This window comes from Canis lupus, chromosome 17, assembly GCF_048164855.1.
Source record: "Canis lupus baileyi chromosome 17, mCanLup2.hap1, whole genome shotgun sequence".
Taxonomy (NCBI): Eukaryota; Metazoa; Chordata; class Mammalia; order Carnivora; family Canidae; genus Canis; species Canis lupus.
The window spans coordinates 37,792,114-37,818,084 of record NC_132854.1 but is presented as its reverse complement, the minus strand read 5'-3'; the positions used below and the strand labels follow the sequence as shown (position 1 = coordinate 37,818,084).

Here is a 25,971-nt window from a genome sequence, read left to right as displayed (position 1 = left end):
CCTGAGTACAGAACAAGAAAGTGCAAGGAAGAGAAATAAGAAGACATTCCAGGATCAAAGAGCACCCTGGAATAAATATAGCAGGAAGACAGTATTGGACCAGGCTCCCGGGAAGAGGGGGCCACAAAATTAAATAAAGGAAAGGTTGAAACAAAACAGAACAGAACAAAATAAAACACAAAATTGAATACTTTCCACCAGTTTTCCCAAAGTGCCCTTTGCCACAATACAGTGTTTCAAGTGAAACAATTCAGAGAAAGGTGATCTGGAGGCAGAGACAGAAACGTGACTCCAAACAGAGGGAGGAGTCAAGTGTGAATATGGGGACATGCAGGGAAACGGGGTTTAGCCAATGAACCTTGTGAGCTGCAAATCCTGCTACATATCTGATAGCGACCACCTGGACCATCCTGATCAACCACCTGGCCTCAGGAGGATCAAGGCGCACAGTTTTGCTGTTTTTGTTTAGTGTTTCAGGGGCAAAATTTCAAGGATCTGATTTTTGGTTTACTGGCAGGAAGGGAAAATTCACAGTCTCAGGTTAAGCGTAGAGACAATCCAGCATCCATGATGCTCTCTGTTAAGGGAAAAGGTTTCTCTAGTACATCAATCTATTTACTCTCAGCTGCCTGCGGTGTTCCAGTAGGGACTACCTCTCTCAAACCTGACTATTCAAAAATCGGTCATTGCTAACATCTGGGAGGGCCCAGCAGATATGTGACTGTCGTCTTTTACACATTTTCCTTCTCTATTCTCCAATGGTCAGCCCGATAAAGGCAGTCAGGGATAACAAGTCTCAGCACTGCTTTCCTGACAAGACTGTCCTGATGGAACCTATAACAAGGTGAATGTAGATGTGGAAAGTGGCCACTTGCACAAATCCTTTCAGGTAATCCTCACCCCACCAGAAAGCCATGGACTTCAACTCGGAGGTTTTATCAGTTGCAGGCTAGGGGGAGAGGAAGCAGGTCTAACAGGGACAGAGATTTGGTTTGCCTGTATGTCTTAGTAGAGCTTTCCCAGTTTAGGAAAGATGTGAAAATGTGCAAAAATGTCTTTCATGTGACTTGATTCTCTCAACCCAGTCTCCAGTCTAGTCAATCACTGGAAGGAAGGATGACGAAAGGTCAGGAATTCAGCAAGCCCTGACTCTCTAGAACTCATAGGCATTATCTAATGGTCCTCTGGGTTTATCCTGCAAGAGGCTATGTGGAGAGAAAGTAAAAAATTTGCTTGGTTAAAGACTTAACACTTTCTCCCCTAGTTCTGGCCACTGCTTCCCAAATCTCTGGTCAGATTTGTACCCTAGAATAAGACTAATTTCTGGGGAGAAACTCTTTTTCCTGAAGTCACTTATTCAAAAGAGATGCTGGGTGATATGTATACAAAAATAAAAATAAGTATTAATTCACAAAAAGGCTTTGTGAGTTCATTAAAACCACTTGCTTATGAAACAGGCCTGGGATCCTACTGAGTCCCACCAAGGGCAGCGACAAGCCCAAGGCTAGGGATTCCCAGAGCTCAGGCAAGCAAGTGAGGTAGTGTTACTGAGGTGCCGCCCTGTGAACGTGTAGGATCTGAGGGCCCTCTCCTTCCAGTCTTCTTTGGGCGAGACCCTCTCAAAAGTCAATGAAGAGCAGAGACAACCAGCCCCCAAGACTGGATAGACCCTTTCCTCAGCCATCTAGGGAGGGTCTGAGCCAGCTGCTGTCCAATAGCACTTCCTGGTGGGGATGTAATACCAGATCAGGATAAATTCCAGCAGGTCAAAGGTGAATTGCCAAAGCTCCTGCCGGGTTAGCACAAAATAAACAGGTTTCCTGACCAGGACAAACAGAATGCATACCTTCTACACTCCACCAGTTCCCTGGCTCTCTTTAATCATGAGGGCCACACAGTGCATCGCTCTACCACCTCATGGGGTCTTCTCGTCTACAGTACAGACCAAACACACTTCTAGGTGGGTGACTGGATGTAAATTAAGGCAAGGCTGCTGTTGTCAGAGACATGCCTACCTCTCCACCAGGGCACTCAAAGTCAAGGGAGGGAGCCAGATGACATGTGACTATATCAAAGTGACTCCCTCTCCTCTTTACCCTGTAGGGAAGGCCTGACAGCTGGGCCATCACTCCATAAAATCATGTTTCTTTGGAATTGAGAAGAAAAGAGAAACCTCTCTTCCTGTCGAATCCAGGCTGCCACTTCAGTTGGCACTGCAGGATGCCTCTTCTGGCTAGCACAGATTCATCCTGAAGCTTTCTGACCCCAGTTTGGATCTAGCTGCCAGAATATGTTACTGTACAATCAGCAGATCAGAATCTTGGAACAAGCAGGCACCTTCAGCCATCTATGTTTTCCCAGCCGAGGGCTGGACCTGGGACCTGATGGGAGCTGTCCTATTGACTAGTCTTTTCTGAATGACCACATTCCTCCAAATCTCCCTCATAGCTGGTGTCCCAGCTGGAAATCTGACAATACTTCCCAGTGTGGAAGCCTCTCCCCACCTCCTCTTTCAGTGAGGATGTTGGTTAAATTCTTAGCAGCAAAAAACCTATCAGTAAACTAAAACTTGAGAGGTTGGGGACAGTGATCTAGTTGACACCAATTGCCTGACAAGATCCCGAAGCCAGCCTTGAAAGAATAAAAAAATGCAGTCCTTCACAGGCAAGAACAGGTAAGGAGGCAAACATGTTAGGGCTGCTGCTTCTCAAGAACAGTAACAGCTCATGTGCTATTTCTTCTTCTTCTTCGTCTTCGTCTTCGTCTTCGTCTTCATCTTCATCTTCATCTTCGTCTTCTTTTTCCTTAAACACAAGACAGAACAGAATTCCTCCCAAGGCTACATGGAAACTTTGGCTAAAGAGGGGACAACAGCCACCAGAAAATCAACATCCTGCCTGACACCTGGGAGCTCCCTTGCCTCAGCCGGGGCCAGGCTCTGTTCTGCCTCTTTGCAATGGATATGGTATAAGGTCTGCTTACCAGTGAAGTCAAGCAAGAGGCTGTCTTTGTGCATGCCACATCCTTGCTCACAAGGTTAAGGATGGAGTTGTAGGGGCCTCAGACTGTGCAGCTGTACATGAGTTGCCCCCGAGTGTGTCTTCAGGTAGCACTTGATGGTTGAGTGACCTCGGAAGAACACCTTACACTGGTACAGCTTCTTGCCTGCAGAACCGCCAGAGGTAGCTGAACTCATTTGTTGTGCAAACCTTTTGCCTCAAACCTTGCAGCTGTACTCACTGTTCCCAGGCTAGCCCTGCTGAGCCATCTCCTCGCTCAGGAACTCCTTCATTGGAAGCTTCCACTTCTGGACTGCTGGGTGCTAAAGCCCCAAATCAGACCCTGCCTCAAGGCCACTGTTTTATTTGTGCTGCTGACATGGGAGTGATAGGCAGCCTCTGACTTGAAGCTCTGGCTGCACGAGTGGCAGGGGGAGAGGGCATCTACCAGGCTTTGGTGCATAGCTATGTGCTTCTTTATGAGATGCTGGTCCCCAGAGCCGTTCACACAGACAGAGCAGGAGAGGACTGAAATGTTGGGGTGGAAGAGCATGTACCATTTGGAGCTGTAAATGTTTAGCTGGTAGTGGTTACAGATAAAGCAGACCGGGTGCTTTCCAAGTTTAGATGGTCAAGGATGTGGCCTTGGACCATGTGGAAACGTTTGGCCTGTGACTTCCCACAGATGGCACATTTCAACTCTGTGGAGGGTGCACCTGTAAACCAACCCAGATTCCCAGTTAGGGGATCATTGGGTTGGACAGGGATGTTGTTCTCAAATGTTCCACCCCCTTGGTGGAGGGTCAGCTGCCACCTGGTGATGAACTTAAGTTTCACACATGCCACAAGAGAAGAGGAAAATACCAATGTGGGATAGAACATGGGTCACCTGGGAGTTTTGGTCCTAGAAGTGGGTCTCCCAGAATTTGCAGTTGCCTGTCAGCAGGTGCTTGTGGTCCTGAACATGCTGTCAGATCAAATGAATGCTGTGCTCTAGAATTTTCTTGCACACCTGCCAGGACATGGCCTTATTCTCTTGGTTATCATTCTCTCCAAAAGTCAGCTCATCTCCACTGGCATCACTTAACTTATTCATCTCCTCGGCTATGCCTGTCTCCTCAGTGGGGTCTTCAAACTACAAGTAATTCTCTCCTAGTTACCTCATCGATGACCCCAACATTGATCAGATCTGTCAAGAACTGATGTGTAGACAAAGCTCAGAATCTTCTCAAAGTTGGCAGAGGTGATAAAGTCTACTACATGGGTCCTGGTGGCATCAAGCCCAATATACAGAAAAAAGTTTCTGAAATATCCATACAAGCTAGTACAGCTTTATGGGCCAGGCAGGAAAGGCTCCCCACCACAATGGTGACATCACATATGGTCTCCCAGGGGTGGCATTTACTGAGTTCCTTCAGCCAGCTGTTGGGGGTTGTTGCTGCTTTGTAGTTTGATCCTCATGCCCATCTTATCAGCTGCTATGAAGTTGCCCCCTTATCAGCATGGTTCATTGGGCTCCTTGGGCCTGAGTATCATCACTGCCTCCTCATACAAAAGCTGGGCCCCACCAGAAGAGGGTGACCTATACTGATTGTTTCTTAAGTGGTAACTTAAGTGGTCACTTTTGTCCAAAAAGTGCACTGCAAATATGATCTCTCATCTTTTCTCCCCAGCACACTCATCTTTGGCCAGGACACTTGCAGGAACTTCCTAACACGTCTTCCAGATTCCTCTCTTATTTATTTCAAATATCTCTCTCTGTGGCTGCCAAAGTGATCTTTTTAAAATTAAAATAAAATAATATGACTTGTCCACTTAAACATATCATTATCTTCTCTTAGCATTTAGAATCAAAATTATGTTTACATATTCTATAAGATCTTGTATGACCTGTGCCCTATTTATGGCCTTTACAGTGGTCTTTTCAATCATACTTTCTTTTGTTCAGTGTATACTCACATCACACTTATCATTTTCAATTCTTTCTCAGCTCAGAGAATTTCACCATGGAGGTTCCAAGGCTTGGAGTTATTCTCTCCTCAGCCTTTCACATACTATTAAAAAAATTAAAAATAAAAATAAACAACTTCAGCTTTTACTGTAAATGCCATATCCTCAGGGATTATTTCTGTGTTCATTCCATACAATACACAGCTCTTCCCAAAACATCATGTTACTCTCTATTTTAATGACATTCTTGGGACGCTTGGATGACTCAGTGGTTAAGCTCTGCTTTCGGCTCAGGGCCTGATCCTGGAGTTCAGGGATCCAGTCCCACATCAGGCTCCCTGAGGGAGCTTACTTCTCCCTCTGCCTGTGTCTCTGCCTCTCTCTCTGTGTCTCTCATGAATAAATAAATAAAATATTTAAAAAAATGAAATTCTTTATTGCTTAAAGTATTATTAAATATTAACTACATACACATACATAGGTATTATTAATAATTATGATAACTATGTTATATTAGATATTAATTGTCTCTACAATTTTTTTCTCTAATTTGAAGCAGACCAACCAGACATTTGTGGCCTCTCTCTCATTCAGACATGCTTTTTATTGTGAGTGATGAGGTGTGAACTGTAGAGAAGAAAATAAAAATACCATTATAGAAAATTGGATCTCAGATTTTGTTTTCTAGAAACTTAAATTCCTCAAGAATTTTTCAAATAGAGAGCAGAGACAGATGAGTGCCTCTCAGGAGAGAAAAGATCGAATAGGAGAATCGGTGGTGATTTATTCTAGGTCTGATAGAGAATGGTATTCCTATGACAGTAATACCCATATGCCACTACCTTGCAGACACCTGAGGCAGTGGATTCAACTCTAGATAGATGATCTCATGGTTTAGTTTGAAATATTCTAGAAAAGATTGGTGCTGTTAGCAGCAGTGTATCCTAACCTCAAGGTATTTATGAGCATGGATAGGAAACACATCAAAGATATCCATGATAGGAGAAAGATATGACAATTAACCTGCCTTTTTATCCCCACAGTTGTATTGTGTAGTTGTGAAATCCTAGAGAAAGGAGCATGGTCCAAGTAATACATTAGATTAAATTCCCTGCCCTTATTATAAGATAGGACCTCAAAAATTTTTTTTAAGATTTTATTTATTTATTCATGAGAGACAGAGAGAGAAAGAGAGGCAGAGACACAAGCAGAGGGAGAAGAAGGCTCCATGTGGGGAGCCTGATGTGGGACCTGATCCCGGGACTCCAGGATCATGCCATGGGCCGAAGGCAGGTGCCAAACCCCTGAGCCCCCCAGGAATCCCCCTCAAAGTTGGTTTTAATATGATTTCAGGTCAATAAAGAAAATAGCTTTTTGTTCTCACATCTTTTTTTTTTTTTTTTTTGCAGGATTCATGTGGAAAACTCTCATGTTCTTGTCATTGTTGTTTACCACCCATATGGTCAAGGTTTACCTCTGCTTGAATGAATCTTACTACATACCTGACAGCTAATAGACTTACTGGTAAAGAATAGGAACAAAAATACAAATTTTTGTTAATCAATGAATAAAATGTGATCCAATTTTTGCAGGAGAGGAAAAAGGAAAACTCAGTGAGATCAAATAACTTGGCCAAAATGAAACTACTATTTAATACATGAGTCTGGCCTTTGCTTATGAATCGTGAGCTCTTAGCCTCTTTGCTGAAGCTTCCTATGTGTGAGGAAGGAAACAACCGCAAACTGATAGCTCTGGCATTTATGGCATTCATAAAAACAAGGCATCATGAGAATGGATAGATGACAAGTGAAGACAAGTTCCTGGAGAGGACTGAGGGACTTAGAATATTAGAAAACACATTTGGGAAGGTTAATCAGAAGTCATTTTTTTTTCCTGAAAAATAAAACTCAAGAAAATACTGGGGAATTTAGGTAACATAAATCATGCAGCAAGTTGTAGGGGCAGCAAATTATGGTTGTAGTTTAGCTACTAATGTTGAGTTCAGCAGAGTGTCGAGGAGTATTTAGGGGCTGTAGTTACTTAGGAGTCGCAGTGAAAATTATTTAGTTTTTCAGGTTCTCTATACTACTATTCTCTGTTTTTTTCATACCTTATATATTTATGTTTCTTTCATAATTTATATCAAGAGGTATCAAGCTTATTTTATTTTTCAATCAATAATTTTGCAGGATTACACTGCAATTACAACTGTCAGTTGATGCCTATGAAATAAATGTTGCCATTTATAATACAAAACCTTCTAGAAATTCCTGTTAGATTATTTCCTGATACAAATTTTAGTAGGTTTTAATTTTACTATTGACAAACAAATACAAATTAACAATTCTTTCACACCTGTAAGCAAAAGTGCCTATAAGGATAAGCTACTGCATTATTTTCTTCAGAGATCTCTTTATCATGTATTTGAATATAGATTAGCATAAAATGATTTTCTCAAGAAAAAATGAATTTTTCTTTCCTATGTTTAATAAGTCAATAACGATTAAAATAAAGTAGGAGTAAAAAAAGTATCCCAGCTATTATAAAGCAACAGAGTAGATGACTGATAGTCTCAATAGGCAATTAGAGGATCAAAAAGATTTAAAAATGATGAATTGACAGTGCATGAGAGAATGGAAAATTCAACCTTTGCCATAGAACCAGATATTTTAGGTCATTTCTGCAGGCAGGGACTAGCTCCCACGTCACTATTCTATGTCGCACAGGTAGGAGAGCTGCTCAAGTGCTAAATGTGAAGGAAGACCGAAGTAGCACTTTCTTACAGATCCTAACAGGTGTAACCAAAAATTCTGAAATAAGTTCAGTTGAAGAAGTAGTTTTAAATGTCTCCTACAGAGTGGTGTTACTTCTGTGGTTAGTAGATAATTGGTGACAGAAGTCCTGGAAGTAAAAGAAAAAAAGAATCTACCAACCTTTGACCTTCATGTGGTCCCTTAAGTCCCATTTGAACCTCATCTAATTATCAGCCAGTGTCTCTATTAGGGAATGGCCACTCCAGGGAAGTGGGAGACCATGTCATCAGATTTAATTTAGTTCCATGGAAAACATGCCAAGTAAGTGCATATCCTCTCGAAAAGCACATTTTGATTAATGCAGGTTACTGTATTTAGTAAGAACATATAAAAGTAGGAAAAAAAGTGACCAATGTTAGGGCAATTTTGTGGTAATATAGACTAAATGGACAAACTCACAGAAGTGAAATAAACTTTAATTTTTTAGACAAAATATCTAATTTAAAGAAAATCAATACTATTTTCAATTAACTTTATCTGCTCAGGTTATATATGTAAAGCAAAAGATGTTAAATAATGAACCCAAATTCTAAATAATCTAATAAGATATTAATTTGGCATCTAACACAATAAAAACACAATATATCATATATAGTCTTCCTATTGTATTATTTTCTTCACGCACACATAGACAACACCTGTCCACACACACAAAATTAAATATGCTGTTTATAATTATCATTTTTCAATACTGATTTTTTTATTCACATATCATCACTTTCCAATGTATTTTTTCACTTCAGGTAATAGAGAACAAGTCACAAATATGCCTTGTAACCTAGATTGCAATTAGGAAATCTGAATCTTCCTCAAAATCCAAAATGCAATACTGCAATTCTTATATAAAATGGAAGTATTTACCTAAATTTGATAAAAGAAAAATCCATTTTAATGGTTTAAGTTAAATACTTATTTCATTAGTGAATTATTTAATTTTTAGCCAATTGCCCAAAATCAAATTTTAAATGAACAACTAAAGGAATACTTAAGTTGTGGTTTCCTAATCAGCATGCCATTGGCTCATCAGATAGCAATACTAATAAGATTAGTCTCTTTACTGACTTATTTTTAACTGTTTCATTAAATAAAATAATAAATGTTAAATAATGAGTGGAACAGATATTCACGGCATGTATAACCAATGAAGGGCTGACATCACAATATAAAAGATCCTTAACAAATTAAAGGACATAATTAAGCATTTCCAAAAGGAGGATATCCAAATGGTTGATAAAAGCATTAAAACTTAGGTTACTAAATAATAACTAGATAATGTAAAATAAAACCTTGATGAAATATTAATGATTACACGTAGATACTACTTATCTAAAATATGAAGATAGCTATAACTGTGACAAGTGTGATGAAGATGCCCTTCAGTAAGAACCTCTATACATCTCTGGTAGGAGTCTAAATTGTCACAAATAATTTGAAAAACATTGTGTCATTATCTGCCAAATAATGAGATTTGTGTATATGACACAGTAATTCCAAACTCAGTTGTATATATATCTTTAATTATGCATTTCTTCAGAAATCATCATTTTTTAATTGCCAAGACTGGAGAAAATCCAAATGTCCAGTGACAATATAATAGATGAATAAATTCTTGTATGTTCCTTTAATAACATATGATAAATAAACATACTTTAACTTCATGCAACAAAATGGTTAAAACCATAGTGTAGTCACATGCAAAACAGAAATTTTAGGATTCAATCTAGGCAAATTTAAAACAAACCCTAGTCCTAGTGGTCAAAAAGTTTGAAGAAAGAGGAGGAAGACTCAGTGAATAAGGACAATATCATTAAAAAGCGGGGCAGTGGTTCTAGGATGCTGGCAATGTTCTCTTTCTTGATTTGTGTGGTGATTACGTGAAAAATGTTTTGATAGATCATTAACTTTACATTACAGTTGGACACCGAGGCTCCTTCCACAGTTTTGTGCTTTTTTAAGAATGAAATACACAATAATTTAAACAGAGGGATAAGAAAGGAGAGAAGAAATAATTGGCATTTGGGAAGAATGTATATAAATTAATCCTGAATTGGGCAGGCAGATGTGAGTCTAGAGAAGCACATGAGCTATAGTATGGTGAGCTTTGCATTATGGTAAAAGATTTGGATTTTATCTGAAAAAAAATCAAAAAATCATTGAAGAGGAGCAGGATCTATTTTAGGTATTTATGTAGCTAGGAATCATGGGATAGAGATTGTTTTAAGTGTAAGCTAAAGTTGGGTAGACTAATTGGGAGACTGAGTGTACAAGTAAATAGAATTTATATTAAATAAAGGGCACTTAAGCATGCTGAATTATGAACTATTTTCTGAAAAGCAAAAAAAAACAGAGAATGGAGAGAGGCAGGTAGAATTAAGCTTCTGAAAAGCAGGGGTAAATGTCTAGAAATCTGGTGGGAAAAATAGAATCATTTTTGGAGAAGTATGTAAGCAAAAACCACAGAAATATAGATTTTACTTACACCCATATGCCAAGTTTGCAAAATCTGAGACAGCAAAATTCCAACTGATACCAACATTGAAGGTATATTTGAAACCTGTGTATTGGGATCAGGGGAAAAGATAATGGTATGATTGTGTGTGTGTGTGTGTGGGTGGGTGTGATAGACGGGTATAGAAATAATTATGAATATGTGCACATACACTGATATGAAAGCATGCATACAATTTCTAGCTCTGTCTGCTGAGACAGCCTATAAGCAGTGACATCGCAAGAGAAATGAGCAATCTTTGCACCCAGATCTTGCTTTCTAAGTAAAAGGATCAAGAACTGTTTGAATTAATGTTTGAGTCTAGGGCTGAAGAAGGGCACATACATCATGAGCCATAAAATAAAGAAGATTAAAACAACAACAGCAACAACAAACACATCGAGTGTCAACCTGAAAGAACTTCCAGTAGCCAAAGCCAGAGAAATTAGAGCAACAAAATTAAACAAGTACCATGTGATTTATGACAAAAAGAACAAAAGAGATACATTTAAATTCATTCTGATTTAAACAAATCATTAAATAAATGTTAGATAAGGGAAACGTTTTCTTTCTGAAGAATTCCAATTAATAAATGTGTAAGCAATGAAAGAAAAACCTTTCATCAGAATAGCACAGTAATGGTTGCAGTAGTCAAGATCCAGTGATTTAGTGAGACAGTAGGTGAAAATTTAAGAAACAGAATACATGCATAGCCTTAAAATATCTCACGGAAAATAATTCTAATAATTTTTTTCTGGTGGTTTTATCACAGGCCTACACATTCTAGATTAACCCCCCCTGCAGGAGGTGGAGGTTAATTCCCTTCCCTTAAGTGTGAACAGGACCTAGTGACTTGTTTCCAACAAATTTGGGTATGGCCATGGAAAAAAGTAACTTTGTTATGGCAGACACTTAAGTAATCAAGGTTAATTTCACCAGGGTTAAGACATGGATAGCAGGTACTCCCTGATGTGATGCTATGAGGTTACCTGTGGTGTTCTTCCTCAAACCCATAACCCCAATCTACCCATGATAAAACATGATCTAAACTGAAATTAAGGAGTAATCTACAAGATATTGAATACTAATTTTCAAAAGAGTCAAGGTCATGAAAACAATAAAAGAATTAAGAATTGTCACAGATTGAAGAAGACTATGGCAGCATGCGAAATAAACATAGTGCAGTGTCCTAGATTGATCCATCATTGAAACAATAGTAAGAAATGGAAAATATGGGAAAATCTATATGATGCTTGTTGTTTAATATATGTACTTTAGTTATATAAGATGTTAATATCATAGGAATCTGGGTAAAGAGTACAGAAGAACTCTGTACTATATTTCATCTATAAATCAGAAATTATTTCAAAATAAATTTTAAAAACTTTCAAAAAATAGGCTTTAGAAAAATTATATCAAAATAAAAAGTAAATAATAAAAGACTTTAAAAATACGTATGTGCTTGTGTTTATCATTGAGGTGACCTACACCTAGTTTACACTTTCATATACTCAATAATATAACAATATTCATTGAAATTCACAAAAAATTACTTTTCATAATAAAATTTTACATCCACTTTGATTTTCTTCATTGAAATAAATTCTGTTATTTTTTTCTTAAGTATAAATAGGCAAGTGGTGTTTTAATTTTCAGACTAAGATATATCTTCAGTGAAAATCTTCACTATTTATAATTAGAGGAGGATTTCTAAGATTACTATCCTGGGGCATCAGAATTTGCACTGAAGTCTGATTTTTTTTTTATTTCTATTTTTAAAGTAAACTCTACCCTCAATGTGGGGTTTGAGCTCACAACGCTGGGATCAAGAGTCCCATGCTTTACCTATTGAGACAGCCAGATGCCCTTACACCAAAGTTTTAAATGTAAATAGTAATGCAGATTACCATACAGGGGAAAACCCTATTTCTTATTTTTCATACCTGGTCTTATTTAAGGGGAGAGTCTTCACCTTCAAGAGGAAAGAAAAAGAGATGGTACTGATGATGGATGGAATGCCTTCTATTGTAATACTATATAAGACAGGTTCTAAAAGGAGACATTTCTGACTGAAAGTGGATACTATCAATTATTTTGTCACAATGTCAGGCACCAAACTAGAACTTTCTCAGACTAAGAAGTTCATCCTGAAACACAGAAACAAAAACAAATATGAGATAAAGGGGAAATTTCCCTTTGCACTTTGTGAGCCAGAACTTAATTGACTTGTTCATCCAGCGGACAGTGTAACTCAAGGTAACCCGCTGAGTTATTACATATATCCTGCTTCATTCTTGCATACATCTAGTTTATGGAAACATTAATTCATTACATATAAATATTTATGTGATATACTATGTATTTCACATATGTATGTATATATATACATATATTAAATTGTATTCAAATCTAGTTGCCTCTTTCCTCATGTATCTGCCAAATTGGAAAATATTTTTGCCTTAATTTCTGAGATTATTAACATTTCTGTACATCACAGAAGTGATTATATAAGGAATATTATAAAATAAAAAAGACAAAATACTTGGTATAAATTGAAAATAAAAGATAAAAGAGTAAAATTTTTGGGTTATAGAATAAAGTTGAACTGGAATGAGCAAATTCAACGTTAAGTACTTTAGAAGTAAAACAAAAAGTCAAAATGTGCCAAAACTACACTTACCATCTTTGTTAAACCTGACATTCCCACTAGTTTGATACTCACAAGTACATAATAAAGATATAAATTAAAATTTTTCTTGAAAAATCCACTGATACACTGTTGTTTTTGTTGTTGTTTTTCCGGGAACAATAACCAAAATCTTTCGCTGCTATAGCTACCTCTAATAGTGACACTAATTAACTTGGGTTTTATCAAAGAGCTAGTGGAAATCGGAACATTAAGTGTCAGAGTTTATCCACAAAGATTTATAGGTTGTTTCATCTTCAAGAACAAATATTGCATAGTGTAGATTTTAAGAAAAAAAAATCACTTTCATCATTCTATCCCAGCAATAAATTTATATCTATTACTTGGTGACAAAAGCTGCAGTTGTATTAGTTACACTCAGAATGAAAAAGTACTGTCAATTTCTAAATAGAAACAAGATTGCACATAGTGTTTCCTTTCCATTTTCCACCCCATACTCTTGACAATGAGTGAAGAGGAATAAGACAGCTTTAAAAGTATCAGACAGGGATTTTCTATTGAAGAAAGAACAGCAAGTCTCTACAAAAGGACTGTCGTTTTTAGCTTTGGGGCAGAAAATGTGTAAGCAAAGAAAACAACCCAATATATAAACACATGAAGTTCAACCCAAAGGCAACTCTTAGCTTAGTCCTCATTGAAGTTTATTAATTTATATATCTTGGTGAAAGAATTTCAACAGCATCTGACATTTACTAACACAGTGTATGAGGTTTCTGGTGACTTCTCCAAGTGCCATGTACACTTCTTTTTATTTTAGACCTTTATGAGTTTAGAAATGTCTGTAGCTTTGTGATCCCAAATAGAAGAATGTATGTGAGCACACACATGTACCAGAGGAGGAGCACAATAAAAAAATAATCCAGTATTTTGTTATAGAGACTGTGTTGAAAACTAAAAAACTGCTACATTCCTTTAAATAAATCTCTGGTTTTAACAGTACTTTACTCACACCTTTATAAGCCTACATGTTCTTGTTAGATATGTGGACACCTGACCAAGTCTCTGAAAAGCATTTCATGAATATATTGGATGTGTTTTTTAATAGACTTTCAATTTTTTTAAGTTTTCAATTTATTAAAAAAAGAACTTAAAGAGTAGTAAAGAGTCCCTATATATTTTGTCCTTGTTTTTTTTCTATTATTAGCCTCATTTGTTAGAATAGCACATTTTGTCAGAAATGGTTAACTAAGATTGATACCTTATTAATTAAAGTCCAAAGCTTATTTCAATTGTCTTAATTTGTAACTAATGTCCATTTTCTCTCACGATGTCAAATTTAAGATAAAACATTATACCTATTTGTCATGTTTCTTTCTTTTTTTTTTTAAAGAGAGAGCTTTTTTTTTAATTTATTTTATTTTATTTTATTTTACTTATTAATGATAGGCACACAGTGAGAGAGAGACGGGCAGAGACACAGGCAGAGGGAGAAGCAGGCTCCATGCACCAGGAGCCCGACGTGGGACTCGATCCCGGGTCTCCAGGATCGCGCCTTGGGCCAAAGGCAGGCGCCAAACCGCTGCGCCACCCAGGGATCCCTTGTCATGTTTCTTTAAGCTCTTCTTGGCTGTGAATGTTTTCTTAGATTATCTGTGTTTTTGATGACCTTGAGAGTAAAGAGAAATGGTATTTTGTAAGTACATCATTCTATTGGAATGTATCTCTTATTTTCCTCAGATTAGACTGGGGTTATGGGTTGAGAGGAGAAAGACCACAGAAATACAGTGCCATTTTCATCCATCCATTGATGTTGACCTTGATTGCATGGCTGAGTTAATGTTTGTCAGTTTTCTCCAATATAAAGTTACTATTTTTCCTCTTTCTATACTACATTCTTTGTAATTACTATGCACAGCATACACTGAAGTTTATACACCTCTTCAATCAGGGAAAGAGTATCTACATTATTTGGAATTATTCTACATAAGAAATATCCATCTTCTCCTCCATTAGCTGCTTTTATTTGATCATTTCTTTATAACAGTGTGGTCTCCTATTTATTTTATATCACTGACATTTTCACTGTCTTTTAAATGTAGCCTTTTTGTGGAATATTATATACTTGGAATCATAGGTTGTCTTTTCTTAAATTGATTCATGTTTCAATACTCATTTAAGGCTTATTCATGTCTTTTTGTTATTTGATTGCCCCTTTTTTACTGCTGAATAATGTTATTTTATATAGATGTAATATGCTTTGTTTATCCATTCACCTACCAAAACACAGTTTGAATGGTTACAGTTTGGGATGAATATGAATGAAGCTGTGATAGACATCCATGTGCAGGTTTTGTCCGGAACATGATTGCTAGATCTTCTGGTAGCACTAGATTAAGCTTTGTAAGAGACTTTAAAATGTCTCCCAAAGTGTCTATGCCATCTTTCATTCCCAGTGGCAATTAATTACAGTTTCTGGTTTTTTACATCCTCACCAGCATATTGTGTTGTCAGTTTTTGGATTTTTGACTTTTCTAATCAGTGTGTAGTGCTTTCTCATCGTTACTTTAATTCACAATTCTTTAATGACAAATGATACTATTTTTACCATGATTATTTTTCGTCTGTATATCTTCCTTGGTGAAATGGTCGTATTCACTTGCCAATTTTTTAACTGTGTTGCTTATTTCCGCTCCTCTCCCCATTATTGAGTTTTAGAGGTTTTTTTTTTTATAATTTAGTATTTTATCAGAAGTGTTTTGCAAATATTTTCTCCCAGTTGGCAGTTTGTCTTCTAATTCCCTGAACAGTTTTGTTTACAGAGCAGAAGCTTTTAATTTTAATAAAGACACAACCATTCCTTCTTCTATGTATTTTGCTTTTGTTATTGCATCTAAAACTTATCACCAAACCTATGGTCAACATGGATTTTTCCTGTACTTTCTTCTACAAATTTTATAGTTTTGCATTTTACATTTAGGTCTATGATCCACTTTTTGCTCATTTTTATAGAAGGTCTGCATCTAGATTTGTTTGTTTTCATATAGAAAAATTTCTAGTTTTTCTGGTACCATTGTTGAAAAGTCTATCCTTTTTTTATTGATTGTCTTTGTCAAAGATCAGATCACTATATCGGCTTGTATATTTCTGTTATCTATTCCCTTCTATCAATCTATTGATAGACACATATGTCTATTCTTTCACCAAAACCAAAACTATCTGGTACTGTAGCTTTATATGTGTTTTTCTCCAGGTGAAGTGACCTCAGCTGTGATTCTTGTTCTAACTACATCTCTCCAGATTTGAAGAGAAGTGACTTCTGTGTGACCTCATTTATCTGATAGGTCCAAGAAAATTAATTGAGTTTGATTTTTCCAGTTTTTCTTTCATAAAATTGCAACCGAGAACTTTCAACCTTTTATATGTTAAATCTTAACTTAAACCATTATATATATATATATATATATATATATATATATATATATATATATATATATAATTTCTAACTGAAATTTCTTATTTTTTTCCTCAGGAGTAGCAAAAACAGTAGAATATTTGCTTTTTATTTTTTTCTAAGACATTGGCTTCTAGGTTTTTAATTTAGCTTAATTTCTTGGTATCTTCTCATCAAACTTCCATTTGGTCTTTGAAATATCACTGAACCTCCTAAAAATAATTTTATTCTCTGTTTGAATGTCTTCACTCTATTTATTCTGACTGCTCCAGAAGTTTATTTACAAGCTATTTTAAAACCTAACTTTCTTCTTCCTTTTTATCTTACAGATGTGAAGTTTTTAGTTGTTCAATAAAGCAACTAAAATGCACATTCGCTATTAATTATTCAGCCCATAAATACATCAAATATAAGGCTGTTTCCTTTAATGGACATCTAAGATTAAGGTTTAAATATATTTATGAATAATGGAAAGACGGCTTTATAAAACAAGTGACCAACAATTCTCTTATATCACCTTTTAGTTGTTGTTGAAGTAGCTTCACCTTAATACATGTTTATGCATTCTTAAAACACAAGAACCTAATTTTATACATTTAATGGAAACTTTTGATTAAAACTAATACCCAAATGAATTTAAAATATATAGAACTGTAAGAGTATTTTTTACAATGAATTTTGAAAGCTTCCAGTTGATTCTTCAGCTTCTATTCACAGATAATTGTCAGTAGTGTCTCACACAGGCCACCTGGAAGCCTCTCTCAAACCACAGGAATTCTCACTGTTCCACAACTTATTCTCTATGAGTTCACTTTGCATTTGGAGCACCATGGGGGTGAGAGGTCTTGAAACAGAATGAATGAATGAACAAATACACACTAAGAAACCTAGACCTTTGTGTCTTGGCATGACTACTGCAACTTTCTTTTAAATTGATCTCTCTACATGAATACTATGAATGGTTTTGTATGTGCATGTTTGCAATTTTCTTATGCAGCAGCCCAAGGACGTACAGTACTATGAGGCTTCATGCTGATTAATTACAGAACACTTTTAGTACAACAAAACATGTCTGTCTTTAGAACTTCATAATAGCTTCTGATATATAGTGAATTAACATTCCTATTTTGCAGAGTCAAAATAAAGTGATTGTTATCAATAGATATTTTTCTCTTTTTAATATTTCCCTGTTAATAGTGCAGGCTGTGATGACACTTGAACCAAGAAGTCTGTATCTGGTCTGTGAATGTGCCATTTATTCTTGCTCTGAAGCCAATGACAATGAAGTGTCCAATATGCATGAAACTACAATTCTCATAAAATGACTTGAAAATAGATGGCTGAGAATTTATAGCTCTCCTATGACTCTTGTTTGAGGACCTATTCTAATAACCACTTATATGTAATCAGATGGACTTTATGCAACCTCATCTTGTAAATGGACCATGTGAATGTTTCCCTATTATTGCTGCCATAGCTCACAGACTGCATAAGAGTTGCTAGTCATTCTGCACCGAAACAAATTACTCCTCTAACAATAGAAATTACAATGGCCTTCACATAAGTCATGCCTCTATAATGTGGAGAATAATAAAAAAAAAACTGCTTAGGAGTCATAGAATTCACCCATTAAACTGTCTTCTCTGTTAAATTTGTCACTGAGATATTTTCTGTAGATAAAGAAATAAGGGAAATTGCTACAAAAAAAAAAAAGTATTTTGTCCCACCTCATAAGTCATAGGGTATGTCATGCTACCATACTTTTTAAAAGATATATGTGAAATATGAATATTATATATAATACCCCTGAATAAGTGATATTTTGTTTACTCAGTTTTATACTTGATTCATTTTGTTTGTGCTTTAAGTAATGATATCCAAAGTTCTTCAGCTATATGCTCACCACTTAAGAAAAAGACAGATAACTAAATCTAAAAATTTTTAAAAATCTAGAAATTGAGATTTTTTTCTTTGCTCTCAAATGCATCTACTTAAAGACACAAGATGAGTATTAGATGAAGACTACATAAGTATTTTCTTAAGTTTTAGTGGATACAAGCACCCCATTAGCATTAAAGATAAGCTAGAGAGTGAAAACTAAAACAATAAAATAAATACATATACATACACATAGATGGAATATATTTTGGAAAAGATGATAAACATGTTTTCATGTGACATGCTAAAATCATGGATTAGATAATTTAAAAATCATCTGTAAAACAACTATAGCTAGTAAAGCAAAATAGGCATAAGAGAGAAAATAACCTTAAAACATTTTTCAACATTACTCAAATTTCCTAATCCATGTTCAAATTTTCAATTGCTTCTGTGTGATATAAGTGAGATTCATCTAAATTTAATTAGCATTATGAGGGGCTCCTGGGTGGCTCAGTGGTTGAGTGTCTGCCTTTGGCTCAGATAGAGATCCAGGGGTCCTAGGATCAAGTCCCACATTGGGATCCCTGCAGGGAGCCTGCTTCTCCCTTTGCCTATGTCTCTGTCTGTCTCTCTCTGTGTCTCTCATGAATAAATACATAAAATCTTTAAAAATAATAATAATAATTAGCATTATGAAAAGTTTTCTGTCATGCCTATTAACATTTAAAATCAAGTTATTGCTCTAAAGATGAAAAATATTACCAATCTAGTTGTCTAGGGCAATATCAATACTTGAGTAACAGCGAGAAGATTTAATTTTTTTTTTTTTTTTGGTCATTTTGGCAACTGACTACTTTAGGGATTTTATATAAAACTTTTTAGATTCTTCATCTTGCAATACAGGGCATAACTTCCCATTTGGAAATAATCAATGGTGGTGAAGAAGGCTACTCTCTTTGCGTTGGATATGCCATCTAGAGTTTATAAGCCCCCATAATTATTTGGTATTTCATAAATGAGAGATTCACATAATTCATTTAACTTTTTTCTTCTTGGGCCCAGTGTTCAAGTTTGTGAGGAGAGTTCATTTCAGGAGCACAGCTGAGTTTTGGTAAATTTAGTTCAGAAAATCTTGATTTTTCTTAAAGATGCAACTTGTCCTTTTGAGGCAAAAGGGACATTTTTGCTTCTCTAATTTTTTGTAGGATTAACAGAGTATAAACTAATTTTAAAAGTGAAAAGTCAGTGCCTAATAAAAAATCAATAATAACATTAATTATAATAACAATAATAACTAGGTACTTACAAACTTGAAAATTCTGTGTAAGGTGTTTGTTTGTTTTTACATTGTGGTACAAATTCATTTGAATACTCCTACAGTGAAATTGGTATATGATAAACCCAGAATTAAAAGTGCTTGCCTTCAACCAGTATGCCATGTCTCATTTTGACATCTCAAAAAGGATTCAAAAATTACCTGGTGGGACACCTGGTTGGCTCAGCAGTTGAGCATCTGCCTTTGGCTCAGGGCGTGATCCCAGAGTCACAGAATTGAGTCCCACATCGGGCATCTTGCATGGAGCCTACCTCTCCCTCTGCCTGTGTCTCTGCCTCTCTATGTCTCTCATGAATAAATAAATAAAATCTTTAAAAAATTACCTGAAAATAACTATTTGTGAGCTATATCATTTTTATGCGTTTTTTCCGTTCTTTTTTGATGTTCATGTGTGTACACATAGGCACATATATAGATATATAAAGAATGGTTGAACTAGTACTGTTCTGTTTCAACGAATGGTGATTTATATTACATTTTCACTCCTGGCAGTAAGAACTTTATACACACACACCCCTTCTTAGAGGAATCATTAAAGTAGTTTTAAAACAAGAAAGCTAAAAAGGCCCTTAGGATAGTTGTAAATAAATACAAAACAATTTCCAATTAATAGAAACAACAGAGAAACAAAATAAAATTGGTTTTTGAGGAGTAACATCTTGTTTATAGACAAAAAGACAAGTTTTTAATTATGTTACAACTAGTAAGAGTTCAATAAGTTTACTGGTTTTAAAGAAACGGCATTTCTCTAAAAACACCACACAAATTTTTAACAAAAACAGTATCAAAACCTTCATTGTCATATACATAAAAATATATCCAATACAAAAATATTTTTGTATCCAACAAAAAATTACTTTTTTTGTAAAGAAAAGTAAAAAATATCTTATAAAACGGTATAGGGATCCCTGGGTGGCACAGCGGTTTAGCGCCTGCCTTTGGCCCAGGGCGTGATCCTGGAGACCTGGGATCGAATCCCACGTCAGGCTCCCGGTGCATGGAGCCTGTTTCTCCCTCTGCCTGTGTCTCTGCCTCTCTCTCTCTCTCTGTGACTATCAAAAATAAATAAAATTTTTTTAAAAAAATAAAACGGTATAAAAGAAACCTAAATAAATAGTAATATATAATTTTCCATGATGAGAAGACCAATTTCATAAAATATGCACTTTGTTGTCCTATGTGTTCAACAGAATTATGATTTAATATAGAAACATAGTTTCAGATTTTAAGGTTTTTATGAAACTGCTGTGATCAAAACAAACTACAATCAATCAATGCACAGGATGTAGAACAGAGAAACTGACCAAGAAAGCTGTAACATTACCCTGAGTTTGGGGATTCCTGGATGCTCAGTGGTTTAACGCCTGCCTTTGGCCCAGGGCGTGATCCTGGAGTCATGGGATTGAGTCCCATGTCGGGCTCCCTGCATGGAGCCTGCTTCTCCCTCTGTGTCTCTGCCTCTCTCTGTGTGTCTCTCATGAATAAATAAATAAATAAATCTTAAAAAAAAAAAATTCCCCTGAGTTTGACTAATCTTAGAAAAAGTTCTTCCTAACATAGGCCCTGGATCCCCTTTTTCTTTAGAGAATTTACTTTAGAAAATTTGCAATTGAAAAATGCTTTCTCTGCCCCCTTGGGGTATAAATCTTCTCCCAGCCTCTTGCCAGTTTTGTAACTCAGGAATGTCTCAAGAATCTAAAACTCATTTCTTTAGTATGTAATCATCAAGAAACCATAGCACCCTTATCTCCTATCTCCGTGAAAGTCTAAACTCTAACTTCCATAGCTCCAGTTAACAGGTGATTTGACCACATTGACCAATTCTCCCTAGTAACTTTCCACTAGCTCATCCCAGCACTTGACAGTTCTCTTTCATTTCAGCATAGCTGAGTTCCGTTTTTTTTTTTTCCCCTTCTACAATAATCTTGAATAATGACATCCTTACCTATTTAACTTGTCCAGGGCAATTATTCTTTGACAAAACATATGTATGTACATAAGGGATCTTGATATATGATACAACTAGCAGAACAAATTAGTGAAAAAAATGATCCAATGAATGGCCTTGGAACAATTAGTTGTGCATATGAAGTAAGAGTGACAACTGATTATTTTCTAATACTAATAGACAAAAATAAATTTCTGCTGTTTTTAAGATTTGAATGCAGAATTAACAAATGAGAAGGACAAGAACAGTAAAATTTCATTACTCATGAAATATATGCTTAGTAATAAGGAAAATTATTTATAATATACAATCATAATATACTATATTAGTTCATAAAACTACCTATAAATGCTTGTTTCCTTAATATCATTATTATGAAGAATATAGAGAAAAATGTACGAGATTTATATTTAGCACTATTGATTATGGACAATAATTCAATTAAGAGAAATATTCAATAGTATGTTTTCTTTTTTTTAATTTTTTTTAAATTTTTATTTATTTATGATAGTCACAGAGAGAGAAAGAGAGAGAGGCAGAGACATAGGCAGAGGGAGAAGCAGGCTCCATGCACCGGAAGCCCGATGTGGGATTCGATCCCGGGTCTCCAGGATCGCGCCCTGGGCCAAAGGCAGGCGCCAAACCGCTGCGCCACCCAGGGATCCCAGTATGTTTTCAAATACACTGAGTAGTGAGATTACTGAATCATATGGTATTTCCTTTTTTAATATTTTTTATGAAACCTCAATACTATTTTCCATAATACCCATACTTATTTATATACATATCAAAAGTGTACAAGAGCTCCATTTTCCCCAAATTTCATCAATACTTGTTATCTCTTGTCTTTTTGATCAAAGATTTCATAACAGGTGTGAGATGATATCTTGTCGATTTGATTTGCATTTCCCTGATGGTAAGTGACACTGAGCATCTTTTCACATGTCTGCTTGCCATCTGTAGGTCTTCTTTGGAAAAATGTCTATTCAGTCTTTTAACCGTTTTTATTTATTTATTTTTAAGGATTTTATTTCTTTACTTGATAGACAGAAAAAGAGAGCACAGTAGGGGGAACTGCAGAGGGAGAGGGAGCAGCAGGCTCCCCGCTAAGCAGGGAGCCAGACGTGGGGATAGATCTAAGGACCCTGGAATCATGACCTGAGCTGACAGCTCAGATGCTTACCTGACTGAGCCATCCAGGTGTCCCCTTCTTCTGACCATTATTAATGGAATTATTATTATTATTATTACCATCTGTTGATTGATTAATGAGTTCTTTATATATTTTGACTATTAAGCCCTTATTGGATATGTAGTTTGCCAATATTGTTCCTATTCCACTCATTCCATTTTCATTTTGTTTATGATTTTCTTTACTGTACAGAAACTTTTTAGTTTAATGTAGTCTCATTTACTTTACTTTTTCTGCCTGTACCTTCAGTATCATATCCAAAAATCATTGCAAAGCCCATGGTCCAATTTTCCTGGTGTTTTTCTCTAGGAATGTTGAAATTTAAGGTCTTATTTTAAGTATTTAATCCATTTGAGTTGACTTTTGTATACAGTGCAAGATAAAGACTAAATTTAATTCTTTTACATGGGAATACCCAATTTTCACACCACTCTGTATTAAAAACTGTTGCGCGTGCTGTGGCAACACGATCAAGGTCCTGAGGATAAGGGGATGAGGAAAATAAAAGAAAAGTAAAGAGATGGGGACAGGCGGGACACAGTGGATGATGTCCAAGCAGTGCCAGCTTTATTCAAGGTTTTACAACATTTTATAGCATGAGCAAAACAAAGCCAAGAAGGTGTTTATTTTTAGCAGGTTTGTGAAACTCTCCAAAGTTGCCTTTTCTCAGCATGCAAGACAGACTCACGGGTGCCAGAAGACCCTGGTAAATAGATAAGCTTGTTGCTCCAGATGTGCATACTTCAAAGGAATATTAGGTATGGTAAACAGACCAGCAAGGACAGACAGACCCTTATTTACATTTATGACCAGGCCAGAATAAGTTGTATCTATTGTGTTATGTGGGAGATCACGTACAAGCAAGCCCTGAGAACCATTGCTCAAGCCCTTTCTCAAGCGTCTACCAACTCTTCACCCTTTGGGCTCTGGAGCCTTATGAGTGAATGAGGGAAGCAAGTCCGGGCCTGGTTTGGTTCAGTTACTCCAGCTAGTTCGTGGTCGCCCACAAAAAAACACCGTCCTCTCTCCATTGCTTATTCTTGGCGCCCTCCATGGATTACTTGGTCACATATCACATATATTTCAACGTATTTCTGGGCTCTCCTCTCTATTCTGTTGCTTTGGTCTACATGTCTTTTTTTTTTTTTTTTTTTTTTTTTTGCCAGTACCATATTGTTTTGATTACTATACTTTGTAATGTAGTTTAGAATCAGGAAGTAGGATGTGTTCAGTTTTGTTCTTCTTTTTCAAGATTGCTTTAGCTATTCAGAACCTTTTGTCATTCCATATGAATTCAGAGATTAATTTTTCTAGTTTTGTGAAAAATGCCACTGAAAAAATTTTATAGGGATAGCATTAAATCTGTATATGGCTTTGGATAGTATGGACAGTCTCACAATATTAGTTTTTCCAATCAATGAACTCAGAGTATTTTCCCATTTATTTATTTATTTATTTATTTTTTAATTTCAGATGTTTCATGTCACATAGTGTCCTTTAAGAACACCCTCATAACATTTCTTGTAAGCCAAGGAACCTGTCTTTATATATCTTTCATTTCTGAAGGACTGTTTTGTCAGGTAATATTCTTGGTTGGCAGGTTTTCTTCTCTCAGCACTTTGAATACATCATCTCACTTCTTCCTTGAATGCAGGTTTTCTGATGAGAAATCCACTGATAATCTTATGAGGGTTCCCTTATATGTGTGGGTGTTTTCTTTCTATCTGTTCTCAAAATTCTCTTTGTTTTTGCCTTTTAACAATTTGATTATAATGTGTCTTGTGTTAATCGTCTGTGGGTTGATTTTGCTTGAGATAACTTGGGCTTTGTGTATCTGGATGTTCACATGTCTCCTGCATTTAAGGAGTTTTCAGTTATAATTTGTTGAGATAAATTTTCTGCCTCTTTCTCTCTTTTCTCCTTTGGCGCTTTTGTGACTCAAAAGTTTATTCACTTAATGGTATCCCATAATTCATGGTATTTTTAATCTTCCCATCCCCAACTAGCCAGCTGAAAATAACCCATGTTAGACTATGCTGATTCTTTTTTTTTTTCATGATTGTGCTTAAGATAATTACTTTGAATTCTTTGTCAGGCAATTGATAGATCTCTATTTCTTTGGGGTCCGATAATTGAGCTTTATTAGCTTCCTTTGGTGGTGTCATATTTACCTGATTCTTTGTGATTCTTTTAGCCTTGTGCTAGTATTTGTGCATTTTTTTAAAGATTTTATTTATTTATTCATGAGAGAGAGACAGAGAGAGATACACAGAGAGAGAGAGAGGCAGAGGGAGAAGCAGGCTCCATGCAAGGAGCCCGATGCAGGACTCGATTCCGGGACTCCAGGATCACGCCCCTGGGCCAAATGCAGGAGCTAAACCCCTGAGCCACCCAGGGATTCCCAAGTATTTGTGCATTTAAAGGAACAAATACCTCTTCCAGTTGTTATAGACTGTTTTCAGCAGGTAAATACTTTCTCCTCTCAGTTCCTTGAGCTAATGGGATTTCCTCCATAAACACAGTTAAGCTGGGTTGAAATCAGTTAGAGGGTCATTTCAGAATCTAAAGTGGGACTGAATTTGGAGACTTTCCTCCAAGATTGTGAGGACACTCAGACTGTGGTCTAGAAGGGCTAGAGCTGAGTTGTGGGTTCCTTCAGTGTTAATTGCCAGGACTGAGGTCTGTGGGCCTATAACCTGACACATGAGAGGATGTGACTCCTCCTAGGCCCATTGGTGTATGATACTAGTAGCAAAACCAAGGCCAAACAGAGCAATATAGCCTTGTCCACAGGGGGATGGAGTTATTTCTGGGTCTGTAGCCAGGACCATGTTGGGTAAGTTAGCCACCTGGGTACAAGTCTGCTTCTCAAAATGGGGTTCCTAGGTCTTTGACTCCGCTGGGCTTTCACAAAGTTTTACTTATATCCCAAAGTGTTCACAAGGGCCCTTCTGTCTATGGATGGCTGCCAAATTATTGTTGCTGAAGGGGAATACAAGCAGAGGAACTCCCATTCTGCCATCTTACTGACATCAGTGTTGGACAGTTTAATTCATTACTTTAAAAAGAGAATTAACTATGCTGGCAAATTTCTTCTCTACTCAAAGGACAATAAATAGAATGAATTAAAAATATCATCAATATAGAAAGTTGGCACTACCAAAAATGTAAAAAGTCATCAGTATTTAAAAAAAAATATTACAGGCTCAACAAGTGCCTTGATGTACATCTTTGTATGTGCTCACACATGTTCACACACACACATG

At 36.2% G+C, this 25,971-nt stretch overlaps 1 pseudogene; it reads right to left on the bottom strand.

Annotated features, from left to right (window-relative positions):
- Nucleotides 1-2,839: 2,839 nt before the first annotated feature.
- Nucleotides 2,840-15,599, bottom strand: LOC140607762 (zinc finger and BTB domain-containing protein 39-like; annotated as a pseudogene).
- Nucleotides 15,600-25,971: the final 10,372 nt, after the last annotated feature.